This window comes from Anser brachyrhynchus (assembly GCF_964034855.1).
Source record: "Anser brachyrhynchus genome assembly, chromosome: Z".
Taxonomy (NCBI): domain Eukaryota; kingdom Metazoa; phylum Chordata; class Aves; order Anseriformes; family Anatidae; genus Anser; species Anser brachyrhynchus.
Window position 1 is genome coordinate 48939930 of NC_137697.1, and position 18221 is coordinate 48958150.

Genomic DNA, 18221 nt, shown 5'->3' on the forward strand with positions numbered 1-18221 from the left:
GGAGGGTGAAGGAGCTCAGCAGTCTGGAGTTAGAGAGTCCATTTTTCCTGTGATACCAGAAAGAATGGTTCACTGTATTTGCCAGTATTTCTTTCATGTCACTTCTCCATGCTATTCTGTATATTCATTTCTCTGTATATTCATTTATTTTTCAGTCAGGAACAGAAATTCTTTCAATAATATTCACTTTTCTTGTGAAGTCTGTTGTGGCTTGGGATATTTATTTATTTTTCTTCCAATGTTGTCTATTATCTGTTCTTGCTGCCCTGTTAATGAAACCCCTCTTGACCGTGAGCTAGGTAAAGAATAACCACAGTCTTCAGGCTTCAGCCCTGGGTTGCTCTCTGCAGCCCAAACTATATGCTTTCAGACCAGCCTCCCAGAGCAGGACTCTGCCAGTTGGCATAGAAATGCTGCAATGTAAAAGTGAATGGGAAATAAACAAGGAAAAAAATCCTTGTTTAGTGAGGCAGAATTTTTTCCAAGTGAGGCAGTTTGTGTCTGGCCAGGTGTTAACAGTTTAAAATCATGCTGATCCCCCAGCCCAGCTGGCTGTGTGACACACACATGGCTGTGTGAGCCATGCAACTCTGCATGCTATTTTCTGTGTCTCCCAGCACCACTTGGAAAGCAATGCAGTGCTGAAAAGATCTGCTAGGAACTTCTCTCCATCAGAGGAGAAGGAAAATGTGGGGCTTGACACGGTACAGAACACCCCACGGTCCCTCTGGCTCCTCAGAGTTAATCCTTAACCACAGAGTGTTTGTCAAACTTGAAATCAAAGAATCAGCACTCCGCTTCTTGAGTTCGGCATTAAAACAATGGAGACCTGCTTCATCAAAGCAATGTCCTTGAAGACAAACAGGATGCTGAGCCCTGCCAAGAGCTCTTGTTTTGCTGCTGTCCTTTACTTGTTCTGCACAGACTGCAGTAGTGTGGTAGGAGAGCGTCGCACTGCAGTGCGCGGTCATCAGCTCTCGGCGCAGGCATTGGAGGCTGCAGTGTGAGACTGCAATGCTACACTGCAGAGCTGCTGAGCTTTCGAAAAGCCGCAGTTAGGTCTGGTTGAATGAGCAAAGTGCTCACGTGTGGGATTAAGCCCGTTTTGCTGTTCATGCCACATCTGTGAGCAGATTGTGTTCTTTGCAAATGTTTCTGTAAGAGCCGGAGGACTTGACAGAAAATGAATCCTCTGTGTCCTTGTCAGGTGGGAGAAAACGGGGTTAGTTCTGGCACCCTTCCTATGCACACCTGAGTGCGGCACCAGAGAGGTCTGCATGTTGCACGGTTTACTAAAACAATGCAAAACCCCCCTGAGTTTCAAATTATGTGGTTTGGTAAAATATATTGGTGAAAGGGAGGGGAGAACAGCAGCGGCACAACCTGGGGAGCTGATGCAAAGTAGGAAATTCCTGCTGGACAGGAGTGTTGAAGTTTTTTATTTGAGCGACCTGACTTTCATCAGGAAAAGCCAGGAGGAATGTGAAAGTTTTCCCTTTTTCTTTCTCAAAGCTCATGCTGTGGTCCTGTGACGATGAATAGCTGGGTTTGTGGGAGGAGGAGGAGCAGAGCTGCCTTTCTGAGGTGACCCAGCTTTGGTCTTTTCTTCCTCTCCCCGCTTGACCACCACTGAGAGGTAGTTCTGGTGGCTGAAAACTGGGACCTCCAAACTAGTTGTTGGTCAGAAGCATTTGGTGGCAGCAAGGCTCTGTGGCAGTCTGCTGATGTAAGAAATTATTTGAACACCTGCCAATTGCTCTGGTCAGCAAGGTCACAGGATAGTGCTCTTGTAGCCTCTTTGTGTGGTCCTATTCCCTATAGCCTGGTTCTGTGCCCAAGAAGAAAACACTGGAAGGTAGTAAGAGAAGATGAGGTAACTTGAAATAAAATCGGCCTCAAATATTTAAAACCTGCTAGTGTGCTGCTACTGGAGGACAGCACAAAACTTGTTGTTGTGTACAACATGTACATGTACAATTTAAAAACATCAGGGTCTTTACCTCTCATAGAGCAGCTGAGATTGTACCTTCTTGATCTCAATCAAGCAAATTTGACATTCAGCCTTCTCTTGTTGTAGTCCCCACAGGTGGTGTGGCCAAAGACTTCTCTCACAGACCTGTATTCAGATGTAAAAAAGCCTGATCAGATGCAAATACGCCCCATTTATACATGAGTATGGGTAGCTGTGCAAAACAGAACTCTTCCTCAAATGCTCATACAAAGAACACTGCCCTGTAAATGAAAGGAACAGCAAATGGAGGCTGCCTATGTTTCTTGGCACAGACAAGTCTCTTCTGGGCAAATGATCGTGTCTTCTCTTCTCTCACTGCTGCTGCCTGGCACGCCCACATCTGCAGCAGCCCCTGTCAGACTGAAGGTCTTCCTAGGAACCAGAGGTCTGGGATTTCTGCAGATGGAAACTGTGTGTCTGAGAGGGATGGATGATGTATGTGCCCTGTCTTTGTGAACTCCCTGAAGTGGTCATTATATAGGACAGCTCCCATGGCAGATGACATTTGGTTAGACACAGAAAGGTTGCTCTCAAGTTTTTTTTTGTTTTTTTTTTTTTTTTTTTGTGAGTTTAATAGCAGCAGGAAGCACTACAAATTGATAAGACCAGAATCATCCAAAGTATAGACAGACCCTTTCTGAATACTTTAAACAAAGAAGCACCTGCATCTTGGCTGCCTTTTCCTGGAAAATAATGAGAAGAACCTTTTAGTGATTTGCCCATTTTCTTCACAGTAAGGGGTCAAGGGGTGGTGAAGGTACCATGAGGCCTTTGATCAGCTCTGTGGACAGTGGGTTCAGAGCTCTTGACTACAGAGTGCTGATTTCTCTTCTAAAGCCTGCAGAAAGAACCTTTCTTCAGAAACCTATTTTTAACACACTCACTGCTTTTCAAACTAATAAGAGCCAGTCTAGCACGTCTAACACAACGGGCAGCTTGAAATGAGATGTATGTGCAGCTTCAGTCTGGCATATTTCTTGTTTGATTATTGTTCACATAACACATTTGGAAGGGATAGTCCCTCTGTTTGGCCATTAAATCTTTCCAATATATTTCAGCTGTGATCCATCCGTTGTCAAGGAGAGGAAAAATGACAATTATGTTGTTGGTGCTCTTGCTTTTGTATTACCTGTGCAAGCTTAATGGTGGTCTTAAAAAGAGATATTAAAAAAAAAAAAAAAGGGAAAAAGAAAAGAAAAATAAAAACCTGTAATACATAAACAGTTTACTTTCCACTTTGTTAAAAAAAAAAAAAAAGCAAAACTTAAATAACAACATATTTTCTTTCCGTGCAGAAAGTGCTACAACTCTACAAAGATTAATTCCTATTATATTGTACCGCAAATCTTCCTTAAGAGAAAAAGTATCCTTTAAAAGGAATTAGAAATGCATATCTGACTGACACGTGTGGGAGGATGGAAAGTCTTTTCATTGGCTATATATAAGATGACAATTAAAATCCCCTCCAGTTTACACTTAAAACCCATCAGAACAATTGAGCTATCATTTCTTGACATGCTATTACTAATTCTTGTGAAAGTTAATTTGGGGAAAGTTAGTAAAAATAGAAGTTCTAATTGTGATGGAGATTCAGCAGTTGCACTACATAGAACAATCCATGATGTACTTTTGTCAAAAGCATCCCAGAGCTGATAAAGGATGCTCTGCAGTTCCTCTACCATCCACCAGTGGGTTGATCAGCCTAAAACATTTCCTGCAGAAAAGGCTGAAAGTGAAAAAATATCCTCTGAAACCAAAGCTGATACACCAGAAAGCAACCAAAACTGTTCAGATCTGTTGAGTTCTAAATTCCCAGTGTTTCCCTCATTGCTGAGTTCAGATTGAATGAAACAGATTTGCAAACCCTTCTTTCGAGGGATTATGTTCTAACTATTGCCTTGAGCACTGGAACAGAAAAGAACAAATTAAAAGACTCGTCTTGGTATTATTCCCTTCACAGAAAGGGAGGGAGCTGATAATTTGAAATTATTTGCCTTTTCCAAATGTCTGTTTTGGAACACACAGATGGAGACTTGCATCGGAGAATTAGTTAATAAAAGAAACCACAAAATCAGATTATGGCCTAATGATGCAACGAATCATGTTTTAAGAGACATTTCAGCCATTATATCAATGCAATACCCCATCATGCTGTTTATAAGTAACTGATTATATTTTAGCACATTTGCATATGAATAATTGAAATGGCTATGAAGGTTCTCCAAGAGTCTAGTGACAAAAGCAAGCATATAAAGATTTTTGTTTCTTCCCTGGGACTGAGAATTTGTGCATTTTCAGGCTTCAGGCATATTCAACACAGAGGCAAAGAACTTTATATATATAGGTTGTTATAATCAGAATGTTTTGTTGCAAGTTTTTATGTTGGTTTCTTTCCAAAGAAACTGTTATCTAAAGTCCAGATCAGCATTACTTTGTTGTTCTTCGGTATTTATGTGAATCAGTTTTAATTTTGAATGATATATGTTCTTAGGTTGTACAGTGACAGCATTTGCAAATGATGCACTGCAGTAAGCTTTATGCAGTATAGACAGGAATTGATCTACAAAACCATGAGAAAATGTGTAACTCCATTAACAAAACTAAAAATATCAAAATATATTAATCTTTCTGATGGGAAGAAATGTTTATTTTTTTATGACTAACTAGATTTTTTTTTTTTAATTCTTGGAATAAATTCAGAAAGTTTATCTTGGGTGAAATTTACTAACAAAGCAAGACTGCCTGAGCCATCTGTGTCTTTTCATATGAGAGGTAGTGTAAAGTGCCTCCTGTCTCCATTCTATCCCAGACTATTGTGTCTGACTACATGTTCCTGAAACCAGTGTGACTACAATGGTAGTTGTGTTCAGTGACAACTAATGTGAAATGTAGCTGGTCACAGTGGCTAACTCCTTAGAAAAGAACTGAGAATATGTGAACTGTTGTGTTGCAGTGCTACAGCCACTCAGGGGGAAGTAGTTCAGTCAGCCTGTTAGGAAAAAAAAGTGCAGTTATTTCTGATTGAAATTGTGTCCAAGCACTGTACATTCTATTTTTTTTTATTCCCCCCCCCGCTTTTTTTTTCATATTATTGTTTGTTGAAAACTCTTGAATTCTTGTAGGACTGAAGCTTGTTTAACAGAAGCATGCTGGTAGAGTAATTGTTCAAAACTCTGAAAAAGATTCAACCAAGCTGCTAGTGTTCTGGTAATTCCTGTTCTCTTGTAACAGCAGAATGGTATTTGTGTTTTCTTTTGTTTACATTGCCTCCATCCCCTCTACTTTTTTTTTTTTTTTTTTTTTTTTCCCCTATGGATTTATTTTAGCTCCTTGTGGTTTTGGGTGAATAGGTACTGTAAGAAATCTGACCCATGGTTAATCACCTCCTTAAGTACTGTGTTCTGTTTTGGGCCCCTCACTAAAAGAAGGACACCAAGGGGCTGGAGTCTGTCCAGAGAAGGGTAATGAAGCTGGTGAAGGGTTTAGAGAACAAGTCTTAAGAGGAGTGGCTGATGGAGCTGGAGTTATTTAGCCTGGAGAAAGGAGGCTCGGAGGAGACCTTATCGCTCTCTGCAGCTAAATCCAGGTGGGGATCAGGCTCTTCTCCCAAGCACTAAGTGATAAGACAAGAGGAAATGTCCTTAAGTTGCACCAGGGGAAGTTTAGGTTGGATATTAGGTAAAAAAAATTCTTCACTGAAAAGGTTGTGAAGCATTGGAACAGGCTGCCCAGGGAAGTAGGTGAATCACCATCCCTGGAGGTCTTCAGAAAACGTGCATATGTAGTGCATAGTGACATTGTTTAGTGGTGAACTTGGCAGTGCTAAGTGAGTGGTTGGACTTGATGATCTTAGAGGTCTTTTCCAACCTAAATGATTCAATAATTCTATTATTCTATGTTCCCAAGGGCTCAGTACTGGGATTATTTTTGTTTAACATTCATACCAATGGTCTGCATGAGGGACTTGTATGTACCTTCATTAATTTGACAGACAGTACCAACTTAGGCAGGACTGTCAATCTGCTTGAGGGTATGGAAGATTTGAAATCCATAAATTATATGGAAATGATTTCATGATGGGACACTGTAAGTCAGGTTGATGGTTGGACTTGGTAATCTTGAAGGTCTTTTCCAACCTAGATGATCCTATGATTCTATGTCTGCCAAGGAATCAAAGATCTTGGAAGAGAAGGAAAGAACAAAGTAGAATCACCTATCCTAAGTCCATCCACCTACTGTATCTGGACGGTAACTTAGATGCCAATATTGCTGCAGTGGAGGTGATTGTTATTGCTCAAGGAAAATAAGAGTCTTTACCTATACTCTGCGGTAGCTTTATGTTTTACAAGATGTAGACCTAAGGTTTTCATAAAGTTTTTGCTCTGAAATTGCCCTTGAACTAACATGAAGAAATTCTGGTGTACTTAAGGTAGTATTGCTAGTCCTTCTCTCTTCTGGTGGATGCTGCTGTAGAAAACTAAGGAGATGCTTTTAATTTGATCTGCATTTATTTCTTTCCTGCTTTGGCATCTCTTTTAACACCTGGTCAGGTAAATGTCTTAATCCTTGAAAATCTTCATTCCCCTTTATCGCTTTTTACATAACTTGGTAGCAGAGAACACATTTGCACAGTAAACGGTGACGTTCACACATAGAAAGTCTCCTTGAAAGACTGAAAAATGAAATATCTTAAAACAAAGGGGCACAATCAATTCACATGGGTCTGATTGTTCTAGAAGAGAAAAGAGGCTGCTACTTGTGACAGGTACATGTGGATGCCTTTAAATTGTTTCATATTGTCAGGAGCTTCCTAACGTTCTTGTAGTACATTCAAGACAGTTTGTATTGGAAACTCTGAGTCTATGCTCTGGTGATAGGAAAGGCAGAAGAAAGAATTGAATATGTGATTGAAAAGACTTTAATTTAATATTCAATTGATAAAAGGAGAGTATTTTAATTGGAATAGCTTCTATTAGGTATTCTTTCCATTATGCAGTTTTAGGCAGTTCATTAATTTAACTGTTGGTTGATAGGATTTTCTTCCATTTATTTCCATTTGTTTTCATTTATTTAATTCTTGCTTGTCTGTAAAAAAGGCCATCCTTGTTATTGGTATTTTTTTTTTTAGCTGGCAAGCTATGTAAATATTTTATTTCTGGTGGAAAATTCTCTTGGAAGTATATATCTTCTGTACATGATGATGTTTTCATGGTAACAAACACTAAAGATGTACTTGCCTGGAATGTTCTAATGTTTGGGTTGAAATATTCTTTACTTTATTATTCTATAAAAAAAGGAAAAAAAAAAAGCCAAACACTTTGGGGAAAGTAGTCTTAGTCATTCACCTAGCTTACACTGAAAAGGTTTTTAAAAATATTTATTTTCACATAAAGTACATTTGTCTGTAGACTAGATAAAACAAGTGTATTTCAAGTTTAAGTGTCAGAATCACTTGTCCCCCTTGGGACAGAAGAGTGGAGCAAGTGACTGCCAGAGAACACATTCTGCTGTCCTTGCTCTGGCTCCATATTAAATTTCTACATCTGCACCTAAGCAGTGACCAAATTAACATAAACACTGACTAGGATAGCTATCTTCAGACACTTGAGTCTTTCAGTACATTAACTCCTTAACTCCTTCAGACCTATGATATGCCCCTTGTTTAATTGAAGTCTTTTTTTCTGATCTTCAGGACTGCAGAGATTAGATAAGATTTTGCCTTTTTCTTCTGCTGTCTGATATTGGCTTAAAAGCTGAAGGAATTTTTTTTTTTTTTTTTTGTTAAAAGGTCAGGTTTTTTGGCCATTTTGGGGGGGGAATAAGAATCATGGGATGGGATGACGTCTCCAAGACATTTGGAGAGAGTAAGACCATATTTGGTCACCAAAACTTTGTACCAATAGTGAGCTTTTGAAAACAGAGCCACTCATGTAAGCATCTAAACAAGGGTATCAGAACGAGGAGCCATATTATCTCTGAACAGGAGTTTTGTCTTTTCTTCAGGAGAAATTATGGCCAGAAAGGCTGCCAATGAACGTGCAGAAAACAGAAATGGAGACAGGCTATGCAGAACACAGTTTTAATATGAGACAACATTTCCAATCTTCACATGCTGCATCCCCCCTCGCCTGCTTCTTTTCAGTTTCAGAGGATTCCTCCTATTCCAGCAAGGAACACTGACATCTTACTGGAACCCACAGGAATCAGAAAACTATGGCTGGCTACAAGTGTCTGTTGGTGTTATAAAAAGAACAAGCTACATACAGGGCATCTCTGGCCTTCACACATTTCCATTAATAAAAATAAATAAATAAATTGATAAATAAAAACAGTATTAGTAATACAGGGCAGGGTTACTTGTTGAAAATCATTTTTATCCTTGCAATTTTTCCCCCCGTCTCTGCAAATAAATAAATAAATAAATAAATAAATAACAATTTAGAATGCTTTGTTCAGAATAAGTATGTTTTCACACAACCTTAGTTTTTGGCAAAAAGCTATAGTATATGTCTGTCAAAAGTCTGCATTTTAAAAACGCTTAGCAGGGGACAAAACAAACAAAAATGAGTGAATTAACAAATCACCCTCTGCTGAGATCCAGTAAGAGATGATGAAGTAGACACCAGCACAGGGCATAGCCTCTGCTGAACCTCAGTTTCTACTCTAGAATTATAGAATCATAGAATGGCTCGGGTTGGAAGGACCTTAAAGAGCATCTAACTCCAATCCCCTGCCAAAAGCAGGGATGCCATCCACTAGATCAGGTTGGACAAGGCCCCATCCAGCCTGGACTTGAACGCTTCCAGGGATGGAGCATCCACAGCTTCTCTGGGCAGCCTGTGCCAGCGCCTCACCATCCTTACAGTGAAGAATTTTTTCCTAATGTCTAATCTAAATCTATCCTCTTTTAGTTTAAGACCATTCCCCCTTGTCCCGTCATCATCTACCTGAGTAAAAAGTCCCTCTCCATCCCTTTTAAAAGTAAGTATTTATACCTTTAAGTATTGAAAGTCACAATGAGGTCTCCCTGAAGCCTTCTCTTCTCCAGGCTGAACAGTCCCAGCTCTCTCAGCCTTTCTTCATAGGAGAGGTGCTCCAGCCCTCTTTCTACCCTGTTTCCCTGAGAAAAATTAACAGTATGTTACCCCACAGTTTTCTGTAAATCTGAATAAATATTTTACTCCATTTAATAATTCTAGTACCTGATTGTCACTTTCAAACAAATTGCTGAGAGAAATGAAGACTCCAATGATATTTCACTTTATTAGGTTTTGAGGATATAGAGAGGGCCAGGTAGAGGAGAGGACACTATAGATCCTGTCACCACCTGAAGGAGACATGCTAATGAAAATACATTTTTTTTAGCCTTCAGAACATGTACACAGCATGGTATACCTCACAAGTGTTGCACTGCACACCACGTGGCTTTGCTTGTCCAGTGAAAAGTCAATGTGGGCTTAAAAATATGAGCTTGCTTTCCACCCATCTGCCAGTGAACCTGGGAGAAGGCTTTGTAATATTGTGGCACCTGCTCCAGTGCTGATAAATCTGGAAATTATCATGATAAAGCTGGAGAATCTCAGCTTCACATTTTAATCTGTTCCCACCACATCTGTTTCCATATTTTTTTTTACTATATGGTGTATTGAGGTGAATTGCCTCAGTACAGCTCTGATATTCTCTCTAATTTGATTCTATCTCCCCTCCATACTATTAATTTTTTTTTTTTGGGAGGGGGGGGGGAGGGAGAGAAGGTCTAATTTCACTAGACTATGGAATAATTTTTATGTCTCCTTAAGAAATAAAACATGGGTACATTACTATTCTTGCTTTTCCTGAAAAAAATCAGTTGTATACAGCTGTTCCTGAAAAAAAAAAAAAAAAAAGTTGTATATAACTCATTACAATATCATCAATGGATTTAACATAAACAACAGAGAGAATTCAGGATTATATGCGGCCATAAATATGATGAATTGTAATAAGAGAAGTGGACGACTTGAGAAGAAAGCTATCACAATGTCAGAAGTCTATGAAATGTTTTCCCATTTTCTAAGACAATTCTGTTCTAAGATATAAAATTCATTGCCTCAGATGGGGATGATCTTGACTTTCATTGGTAATGTTGATGCCTCTGTTATTCAGAGCACATTATATACTCCTAATTACATATGTTTATAAACAAAACTACACAGATTCTCTCTGGGGCTGAATTTTCAAATGCAAATAGCTATGCATGAAGAATAAGCTGGCAAAGCTCTGTTCTCAATTTGCCATTTTGCTCCCTGACTTTCACCCCCACCATCCGCAAGTCTTTTGCATGCTGGCCATGCTTCTGGTTTCATTGTCTTCATGGCAAACTCCAGATCAACAACAGCACAGTATTTATGACTAAACATAATAGCTGCCGTCAAATATAATTACTTGCTGCTTCATTCACAAAAACTTAAAGCCTTAACGCATTGATTAACTTTCTCTGTACAAATTCCACATGATTACTATTAACTCTTTGCCTTATAGTGCAGCCCAGATATCCCCATGGGGAAGGAAGCCTGGCTTTGAGTTAAATCCATGAAGTCTGAGTCAAAACCAGAGGAGTTAAACCCAAGTACCTGGTGTTCTAGTCCAGTAGACTGCTTGCTCAACATTTCTTGCCTCTATCACTTGGAGGTATGTCATTCACAGTTCATTACAAAATGTCAATCTGTACCCTGCCTCTAAATGAAAGCTGATTTTTCCCTTCTCATCTTTCAGTATAATTTCCAAACAAAACCTTTCCTGAGAAAGAAGCATCAAGAAGACACATATTGAGACAACAGATGCTTTACATGGTGTTGTGATGTGGCTTCAGAGGACTGATGTAACTATTAAAAGAGCAGTAAGAACAGAATTCTTAACTCCAACTTTTCTGTGAATTGGAGGAACATCTTAAACAACACAGTAAAATTCATAACACTTTTCTCCTTTGAGCAAATCCAGCATGAAAAAGCCAACTTAATTTATGAGGTATTGAGTATAAGGAGAAGAGAATCTTTGCTTTTCTGTATGCTTACACAAAGTATGGGTTGCGAGGCTTAAAACTGAGTCAGATCACCTGTGGAACTTGCAATTGTCATTTTCCATAGTATATGGGCAATAATCTTTTGTATCGGTGATAGTCTGGATCTACCGTGGGTGGACATAGCAGGTGTTTGCAGAGAATTCTTTGCATGTAGTCCTTGAGCGAATTACCTCTCTATGCAAGAGTATAGCATGCCTCTTTACTGCATGACTTCAACTTTGCTGGCTTCTCTCGATAGGAAGGATTCACCTTCAACCTTGCCAAAATGACAGAGCTTTTCTAAGGATGGACAGGATGGTGAGATTCTTCAAGGATTTTCCTGCCATACTCTGCACTGGTGCAGTCTTACCTTGAGTACTGTGTGCAGTTTTGGGAGCCACATTATAAAAAGGACGTATTAGAGAGTGTCCAAAGGAGGCCAACAAAGATGGTGAAAGTCTAGAAGAGAGGAAATCATATGAGGAGCACTTGAGGTCACTGGGTTGGTTCAGCCTAGAGAAGAGGTGACTGAGAGGAGGCCTAATGGCAGACTACAGCTCCCTCACGAGGGGAGTGGAAGGGCAGGCGCTGAGCTCTGCTCTCTGGGGACAGCGACGGGACCGAGGGGATGTCATGAAGCAGGGACAGGGAAGGTTCAAGCTAGATGTTAGGAAAAGGTTCTTCACTGAGAGAGGGTGGTTGGGCACTGGACAGGTTGCCCAGGGAAGTGATCATGGCACTGAGCCTGAAGGAGTTCAGGAACTGTTCGGACAATGCTCTTAGAAACATGGTCTGATTTTGGGGTAGTCCTGTGTGGAGCCAAGGGTTAGACTCAATGGTCCTTGTGGATCCCTTCCACCTCAGGATATCCTGTGATTCTATATTCTAGTCTATGATTATTTTTTTCTTTTTATCAATCTGAATCTCCCCTGATTCAATTTTTGACAGCTGTCTCTGGTTCACCTTCCATGCACCACTGTGAAGAGTCTGACTCTCTTCTTTATGACCTTTAAATACTGGAAGACTACTATTAGGTCCCTTTAAAACTGTCTTTTCCTCTAGGCTGAACAAACCTTAGACGCAGGACTGCATTTCACTTTGCTGAATTGTATGATGTTCCTGCAGGCCCATTTATCCAGCCTGTCTGGATTTCTCTGAATGACAGCTCTGTGCTCAAGTGGATCAACTGCACCCCAGTTTGGTGTCATCCTCAAATGTGATGAGATGCATTACATCTCTGTATGCAAGTCATTGATAACAATATCAAACACCAAGGAGGTTCCCAGATAAAAACCAAGATAAGCCACCTGTGACTGTCCCCAAATGGACTAGATGGCTAACTTTATTCTTGACTGCATTAGGAAAATATTGCCAGCAGGCCAAGTGTTGTGAACCTTCCACTCTACTTAGCATTTGTGAGGCTGCACCTGAAGTGCAGCTCTGTGCCCCCAGTAAAAGAGGGACCTAGACATACTGTGAAGAGTCCAAGAGGTGTTGAGAGTGCTGGGATTGTTCAGCCTGGAGAAGAGAAGGCTCAGGGGGCATCTTATCAATGGAAATAAATACCCGAGGGGAGGGCGCAAAGAAGACATAGCCAGGCACTTTCAGTGGTGCCCTGTGATAGGACAAGAGGCAATAGGCAGGCACAAACTGGAACACAAGAGGTTCCATATAAGCATCAGGAAACAATTCTTTATTGTGCAAATAACTGAACACTTGCACAGGTTGTCCAAAGAGGTTGTGGAGTCTCCCTCCTCAAAGATATTTGAAAGCCATCTAGACATGGTTCTGGGCAACCTGCTGTAGACGTTCCTGCTTGACCAGGAGGATTGGACCAGATGGCCTCCAGAGATCCCTTCTAACCTTAACTATTCTGTGATTCTGAGTACCCATCACCCACTACATTCTAAACACAACAACTCACCCAGTTTTTCCACCACATCGTAATATGCCCACGTAGACTATTAAGTTCCTTCTTGGACATGCTGTGGAAAAGCATACTGAAAGTTTTGCTAAATCTAGCTTAGTGACGCTATTTTCCCTGCATTTACACCGTTACCACAGTCATCTTCTCCCATGATTTTAAATGCCATGCTGTTTTCATCAGTGTACCTGGAACATGAATGTTAACTGTTCTAAGTCTGTACTAATAAGCCAAACCAAATAAAGCCACCGATAAATCTCATGCAGATCATCCAGCTCCAATGAGCTTCTGCATTCATCTCCTTTGCATCTCTTCCTGAACACTGTTTTCTTTTTATTGCTCTCTTCCTGATACCCATCTCTTAAATATTTTAGTCTATGACAAGAATGATGGGGAACAGATAAGCTCCTGGCAAGTCTGACATCAGTCGGGCTGCGAAGGCAGTAACCTCATGATGACGTGATTTAGAGACAAGGAGATGTAGCTTACCTTCATGGCTTATGAATATGGCATTTTCTTTTTTACCTTGGGGTAACACTCTCACAGTCTGCGTGAGAGCTATTTTAAAACAAGGAAAGTTAATATATTTTTCTGTTTCAACACAAGACTGACTGACCAAAGGGTCAGTGCAAAACTGCAGTGTGTTGGTTCATCTTGTTGCACAACTGTCATTCCTTGTCTTAATTTCTGTTTGTAACCTAGGAGTGCTGTGAGGCTCTGCAGATACCCTGAAGTAAAGAGCCCAGACTTCTGTTTTCCTTTAAGCCAAGGAATAGAAGCCAAGGGGTTGAATTACTTTAAGATAGTTCAGAGCGACAGCTGTTGTTTTCTTGCTTTTTCCCAGACTACAGTGTCACTACCTTTCAAATGTGTTAACCTCTTAATTTTTTTTTTTGACATATCCTCTAGACCCTCCTGCTTCTGATCTGAGCAAAACTACTGTATCCTGTGGACATTATATTACCATGTATCTGATAGAAACAAACCATAATCCACCAATGAGTCCTAGTGGATCTGCTCTACATCATATTACATAAGCAAGATGATAGTTGTCTCCTTATATGTGAATCTACTACAAACTACTTGCATAGCAAAACGTCACATAGAACATATTGTCTTGGGAATGACAAAAGGGGAACAAAATACTGAAAAGGTACAAAATAACCAAGCTTTTGTTGCTTTATTTTAGATACTGAGTGACGAAAAAGAGGGCTACCAGTGACTTTGACAGTGTTTTAGTTCTTTGTTGAAGATTGCATTGTGGTTTGTTCATTTCACATTTCTTGGCTCCAGTCCTAATGTCTTAATAAGGCTTTTGTGCTTCTTTCCTTCCTGGTCTGTAAAGCAATATTCAAGGGAGCTTTCCACAAGAAAGGAACTCCGGCAAGTTAAAGTTAGAATTTTTCAGTTTGCTGTAATTATTTTTTTTTTCACTGTATCCTAAGAAGGTTTTAAAAATACATTTTATAATACATAGCAAAGCATTATTTATAGAATAAAATGCATATGAATACATATATTTATGCATAAAAATCTAAAAGCTGTAGAACACAAGATTGTGTGGTAAAGCACAGTCCCTTGATCTTGCTAAAGTCTGGATCATCTACAATTACACACAAAGCTGGGAGAAATACGAGAACTCTGAATTTGTCCTTCCTGCATGAACGTATTTGGCTCTGCATAATTTACAGAACACACAGAAGGCCTGGTTCTAATTTCTGTGGGCAACTGGGATCTGTCTCTCTGACAATGCAAAACAGAAGCAGAAGTCCAAAAGTGTAATTTCCTAAATTTTGAACTGTTGAATTGTCAATGTGCAAAGCAGTCATATCACAAGAAATATATCTAAGGGGTTTTCATCCTTCAGCACTGTCACATCCTTCTTGTACAGCTCTAAGAAACTCATGCCCTTGTTCCCCACCTAATGACAACAGGTATCATTTTTTCGCCTTGCCTGTGCAACTCTGTTGTAAACTCTTTCAAGAATAGGATGACCCCTCAGCCATAGTATACACAGAACTACACCCCACAAAGCCCACCTCTGTGCTTCTGTATAACACAGTAATACACAGTAATAACACATTCTGGTGGTATGTGGATGTTTCACAGAATATCCATCACATTTACAAGAGAGCTAGAGATGGTTGAATAGTGCTGTTAAAAAAAAAAAAAATATATATATATATATATATAATAGCAAAGTTGCTATATCTGATAAGGAACATATGGGTGAGACAGACAAGAAAATGAAAAAAAAAAAAAAACAGAAGCAACTTTCTGAATACATGTAGGTTGGTGTGATAACCCCTTCATGGCATTTTTCATGAGACAGCCACCATGAGATCACAGCCTTCTATGCCCTAGCTTTTAATGCTGTAGCATTTTTACTGTCCAGAGAGACTTGTGGTCATAGAAGCATTTTCCTGAGAACCTGGAAGCATATTTTGTATTGAAGATTGTTTTGTTTTGTTTTGTTCTATTTTGTTTTGTTTTGTTTATTTCATCTGGGTTTCTTCAGGTCCTCCAGCATAGGTCTACTGGTATTTTGTTGGAATACTCAATAAAACCAATTTCTAAATTTCCTTTATTTAGCATTGTATTTAATATTCATAGTATTTCTGGAGTTGGCTAGCAGAGAGTAAGGATCAGACCTGAGACTGGGAAGGTATTTTGGTCTTCAAGGAGTCAAAAACTGTTTTTTGACCAAACTGACAAATTATTTCATAAAAAGGGCAGAAAAGTGCAGATATGAGGACTGGAGACTAGCTTCTACACGGCTTCAACAAAGCATTTACCAAAGAAATTGTCACAGTCTTAACTGTCACTTAGTAAACATCAAGGAATGGCACTGAAGGTACTACCTCTCCTATAGGTTCATGGAGAAGGAGTTTGGGAAAGTGCAAAAGCACTGCTGACTTTCTACCATTCAGGATCCAGCAGCTTTGGATACAAAGAGGAAGGCATTCTGCATAGCCATGACCCAGAGCCTAATTTAGGTTCCTACAGATAGAGCAGGTAGTGCTTCCAAGATGATTTGTACCTGAGCTGACAACCATCTGGCAAGGATGTATACAACAGCAGGGAAAATGAGGCAATAGAGCCTGCAGCACTGCATGTGCTGGCAGCAGGCCTCTCGGAACTTATCCTCAGGGTTTCCTATGTGCAGTTCATCTTGCTTCTATGTAATGGGTTTATGTGGCAAGGTTTTGCTAGCCAGGGGCTGCAGGGGCGGCCTCTGTGCACAGAGCCCAGCAGCTGCCCCATGTCGGAGCAGAGCCAGCTCCAGCCAGCTCCAAAAGGGACCTGCTGCTGGCCAGAGCTGAGCCAGGGAGTGATGCTGGTTGGGTCTCTGGGAGAGCAGATTGAGGGAAGGGAAAAAACTGCTGTGCTACAGCAGCTGGGAGAGGGGTGGTGAGAAAATGGAAGAGAGAAGCAGCCCTGCAGCCCCCCAGGTGAGTGCAGCAGGAGGGCAGGAGGTGCTCCAGGCAGGCAGCAGCAGTTCCCCTGCGGCCTGTGCAGGGAGAGGCCCCTGGTGGAGCAGGCTGTCCCCCTGCAGCCCGTGGGTCCCACACGGAGCAGATCTCCACGCTGCAGCCCCCCCGTGGAGGAGCCCCCGGTGGAGCAGGTGGATGTGGCCTGGAGGAGGCTGCGGCCCATGGAGAGCCCCCGCAGGAGCAGTCCCCGGGCCGGAGCTGCAGCCCGTGGACAGGAGCCCATGCAGGAGCAGGGGGTCTGGGGGGAGCTGCCGCCCACCCGTGGGGGACCCGTGCTGGAGCAGTTTGCTCCTGGGGGATGGATGGACCCCGTGGTATGGAGCCATGTGGGAGCAGTTCTTGAAGCTTCGGAGACAAAGCGTCAGGGACTGACCACAACCCCCCTTCCCCATTCCCCTGCGCTGTTTTTCGGGGGGAGGAGGTGGAAGAGGGTGGATGGGGAGAAGGTGTTTTTGGCTTGCTTTTCCTTTGTTTCTCACTTCTCTAGCTTGTTAGTCAATAAATTTTACTATCTCCCTACTCTGAGTCTGTTTTGCCCGTCACGATAATTGTTGGGTGATCTCCCTGTCCTTATCTCAACCCTTGAGCCCTTTGCGTATTTTCTCCCCCAGTTCCTTTGAGGACAGGGAACGAGAGAGCAGTGTGGTGGAGCTTGGCTGGCTGTCAGTGTGAAACCACCACATTCTCTGCCAGTTGTGCACCATGCAGGCACCTTTCTGACTGTGAAAGAGACATGGTAAGTAGCTGATAACCTCTCTACTTGCCCCTTTATTTTCAATTCATGAAAACTTCTGTGCCAGTAGAACATCATGTTTACCTTGGAGTCTAGTATTTGTTTGAATGGTAGTGTAAATCGTTAATATATTGTCGATAAGAACCACCTGTATTGCTGAAAAACAATAGCTTTTCGGGCATTGTTCAGTGAGCTAAATTCTTCCCGTTTGTGTATAGCACCAGGCATAATTAGAACATATGGTAAGAGAAGAAGCCCTGCAGGCTCATGCAGCGTTACCTTCTTTCCCATCTGCTTCAGGAGCTGGGTGTCTTGCCTTTGTTGCTTATAAATCGTTTAGTCAAACTAACTGTTTCAGTTAAAAGTGAGATGGAAAGGGAAAGGGAATCTTGTAAAGGTCTTTGCCAAATCTGTTATTACTTGAGTGGTGCCTTTGTTAGAGCTCTAGCAGCTGGACTAGGAACATGGACAGCAGTTTGGTGGTTTTTGTTTGTTTTTGTTTGTTTTGTTTGTTTGTTTTGAGAAACATTTTAATTTAGCTACCATGGTTGAGGATAATATTTAAAAATAAACTTGAGTGTAGGCCAGAGTACTCCGTATAAGGCAGCAACCATGAACTGGACAGTAAAAAGAAAGACCACATAAACTCCCTGTTTTAAATGAAATTCTCCATTTGGAAGATTTGAATTGCAGTGTTTGCATACTTGGGATAGATGATAATTGTACTTGTATCTGAGAATTCTGCCAAGTGTTCCCATTCCTGTGGCCTGAACCCCAGATCTGTCCTCTCCCAATAGCAACTTGGGACTTGCCTTTCTGCAACTCGGTCACCTTTCTCCATCTCTGCCTAGACTGACATCTTGGGCAGTAGCCTCCAAAGTGAGATTGCCACACCACAGGGGCTGCACATGACAGTCCATTAGGAAGGAAATATTGGAAGGAAATATTTTTGGTACCATTACAAATAAGACAAACCAAAAAAAATAAACATATGCTTTATTTCATTGATAACTCATCAT

At 41.0% G+C, this 18221-nt stretch overlaps 1 long non-coding RNA gene across 1 annotated transcript; it reads left to right on the top strand.

Annotated features, from left to right (window-relative positions):
* The first annotated feature begins 10306 nt into the window (after window positions 1-10306).
* LOC308186039 lies at window positions 10307-17206 on the top strand. Its single transcript, XR_013943876.1, has 3 exons — window positions 10307-10681; window positions 10766-16427; window positions 17081-17206. It is a non-coding gene; the product is annotated as an uncharacterized lncRNA (long non-coding RNA).
* The last annotated feature ends 1015 nt before the right edge of the window (window positions 17207-18221 follow it).